This window comes from Muntiacus reevesi, chromosome X (genome assembly GCF_963930625.1).
Source record: "Muntiacus reevesi chromosome X, mMunRee1.1, whole genome shotgun sequence".
NCBI classification, from domain to species: Eukaryota; Metazoa; Chordata; class Mammalia; order Artiodactyla; family Cervidae; genus Muntiacus; species Muntiacus reevesi.
Genome location: NC_089271.1, coordinates 95,232,047 through 95,235,452, shown reverse-complemented (window position 1 = coordinate 95,235,452; position 3,406 = coordinate 95,232,047). Strand labels below are relative to the sequence as shown.

General features: G+C 58.5%; 1 pseudogene; it reads right to left on the bottom strand.

Moving 5' to 3' along the window:
* Nucleotides 1-257: 257 nt before the first annotated feature.
* On the bottom strand, nucleotides 258-1,049 carry LOC136154186 (melanoma-associated antigen 10-like; annotated as a pseudogene).
* Between the last annotated feature and the right edge of the window lie 2,357 nt (nucleotides 1,050-3,406).

Below are 3,406 nucleotides of genomic sequence, written 5' to 3'. Positions count from 1 at the left end.
TGGATAAGCACAAACGCTCTGTGATCAGCATCATTCATGAAGCTAAGACACTGAAGTTTATTTAGTCTTCTATGAAAACAAGCAAAGTTTGAAATTTTTCTAAGGAAAGCAGGTGAATCTCCAAGTCATCATAGAGAACAGGAACCCAAAGATGCAATAGACTGGTTCCCCAAAGTGCCCCAGGGCCTCACTTCTGAGAAGGCTGACCACTCCGTCTTCAATCACAGAGGGAAGGATCACCTGGATCCTGCTCTGGCTCAGGCAGCCTCATCCTCCTCCCTTGCAGCCTCTGCAGACAGGGGTGGGAAGGCCCTCGAAGCCCTTTCTTTGACCCTGAGCAGAAATGCCATGACTTCCTGCTTGCTGGTCTCCACATAGGCCCGGGGACCCCACAGGAACTCATAGCGAGCAGGGTAGCTGTAAGGCACCTACCGGTACTCCAGGTACCCCTGCTGCACCCACACGTGTGTCAGAAGTGTCCTGGGCTCCCCAAAGACAGTGCACACTCCCGACACACACACCCAATCTGCTGAGTGCTCCCCAGACCTTCTCCTCAGGGGTGCGATCTCCATTCCTCATGATCAGGCTGAGGATCAGCACCGGGAGGCCGGCCTTGGGCATGCTCTGCCCACCACTCAGCATCACATCACAGGTGAGGCCCAGGTTGGGGACCATGATGTAGATGTGCTCCCTGGGGTCCACCTCCTTCACCTCCACACCACAGACCAGCTCCAGGCACTGTGAGGCTTGGTTGAAGACCACCGGGAAGTGCTCCTGGTTATCCCTGAGGACCTTCTTCAGTATTTCTGCCTGGTAGGTCAGCTCCTTGGCTCGATACTTGAAGAGCAGGAACTTTATTAGGTAGGCTTTCATCTCCTTCAGAGCCTCCTGGGGCAAGGGCTCCCCAGTGGCTACGGAGTCACTGTGAGGGAGGAGGCTGAGGCGGATGCATCCACCCCTGCTTCAGCCCCCAAGAGCTGCACATTCACTGGGCACTGGGCCTTGCCAGGGTCCTGAAAGTCTTCCTCGGGCTTGCTCAGCTCACTCATCTCGACCACGAGCACGATGCCTGGGATCAAACCACAGACAGGAGTGGGGCAGGGGAATAGATGGGGATCACGGGCCAGGCTAGGGGAGAGAGGGGCTGTGAATGGCCTCAGCTGAGATCCACACCCTCGGTGGTCTCACACAGGCCACTTACAGGTCTCCTTTTGTGGGGTGCTCTCAGACCTCACAGGGGCAAGCCTCCAGGGCAGCCAGTCCGCTGGCTACCTGAAAGAGGAAGGGAGGTGTCTCCCCATGGTGCAGTCAGCACAGTCTGGGATTTCCAGGGCTGACAAGGTGGGGGATTAAGCCCTTGTGGGGTCCCCTCTGTTCTGGGATGGGGAGCTCCTGGTGCACACTCTGGGCACCCTCCTCACCTTGACTCCTGGGACTGCCTGGACCACCTCTGCCCTCTGACCTCAGGACTGGAGCCTCAGTCCTCTGCCTTCCTCTCCCGGTTCCTGGAGCTCCTGTGAGAGAAAGGGAGGGGGCAGCTCTGCGGTATCCTGTGGCACAGCCCTGAGCCTTCCATGACAGTACGAGGGGTAGACTCTGTGAGGTCCCCCAAGTTGTGTGGTAGGAGGTCCCCTCAGGGCTCCCTTGTAGTGCTCACCTTTCCCCTGCCACGACCTGGTCCCTCCCCTCTGGGGACCTGCATGGAAATTCTGAACAAGGTCCGAGCCTGAACAGAAAGCGCTGAGGGGCTCCACATGCAGCCGAACCTACCCAGGGTTTCCTGTGGGTCCTAGGCTGGGGAGATGCTCAGTCCTCAACTCCTCCTCATGTCCGGCCTTGGCCTCCCAGCCCTGGCCACAGGGGCGGGGGTCTCCTCAGTCCTCCCTCGGGTTTGGGGAGTCCAGCCTCTGCCGACCTGAAGTCTCCACCCTCCGCCAGAAAAACCTCACCTCCTAAGGTCCCTAAGCCAGAGGCCAAGAAACTGCTCACCCCGCTCTAGGGCCTCCAAGAGTCCACATAAGGGCCAGGATCCCTGCCTCCCTGTTGGGGTCTTTCCGCCTCCTTCCATCCTCTCATGCAGCCTGGACTCCAGGCAGGACCAGGAACTGTCCCGTCTGCCATTTTGAGACCGTGCCGCTTTCACGAGATCCCCAGTCTCTCTGAGAACAGCATGTGAGGAAGGCAGACAGGCAGTGTGCTCTTCTTACCCCCAGCTCTCCCAGGGCCGACTACAGGGGCGGGGATCTGTGGGGTTCCGTCGGTCCTCACGCAGGGTCGCCTCAGTCCTCCTTCAGGCACCTTACCTCGCCTCTGAGCAGGACCCGGGATTCTCTGCTCTCCCCAACTGAAGCTCCGCCCCTTATACCAGGGCCCGGTCTCTCCAAGACCCGGATGTCAGGAAGTCAGATCATGCCTGATGTACTCATTCTACCCCCACAGTTGCCCTGGACTGACAACAGAAACAAGTTTCTCTGAGGTGTCCTGTGAGTGGGGTCCAGGGTCCTCTAGTTCTCCTCCTCAGGGTCCTCAACCTGACACCCCGCCGGACCTGGGAATTGGACCACCTGAGGCCCCACCCCATATGCAAGGTACCCAGTCTGAGACTCGGATGTCAGGAAGTCAGCCCCCATACCAGGTCCCCAGTCTGAGATCCGGATGTGAGGAAGTGAGACCACGCACGTTGGGCTCATCCTACCCCACGGCCGCCAAGGACCAACAGCAGGTACAGGCTTCTCTGAGGTCTCTTTTGATTGAGGTCGGGGTCCCCTCAGTCCTCCCTCAGAGTCTCCAAATTGAAACTCCGCAGGAGCTGGGCTTCTTCCCTCTGCTCACCTGAGGACACGCCCCCTCTCCCAGGCCCCCGGTTTCTCTGAGACCTGGATGCCAGGTAATGCAGCATGAGCTCATCCACCCTCTGTGCTCCCTGAGCCTTGATGTGAGGGTCCCACCTCTGGTCAACACAGGGGTCATCCCCAGATCTGCCAGGGCTCAGGATGAGGTCCCTGAGGGAGATTATAAGGAACCCCACAGATCCCTACCCCTGCTGTCAGCCCTGAGCCACCCTGCTGGTGGGATGAGCACTTGGCAGCCTGTTCTGACTTCTGCATCTGTGTCTCAGATACATTAGGCATCTGTCAGAAGGGGCAGGGCCTCAGATGGGCAGAGGGGAAGATCTTAGTTCTTTGGAGGGTCAAGGTGAGGATGCTGAGGGAGGACTGAGGGGACCCTGAACCCCAGAGCAGAGTGGGCTCTGGGAGGACATAGGGTGGATGAACATATGCTGCATTTCCTGACATCCAGGTCTCAGAGAGACTGGGGACCTGGTATAGGGGGCTGACTTCCTGACATCCAGTCTCAAACTGGGGACCTGGTATATGCAGCTGGCTTCCTAACATACGGGGTTCAG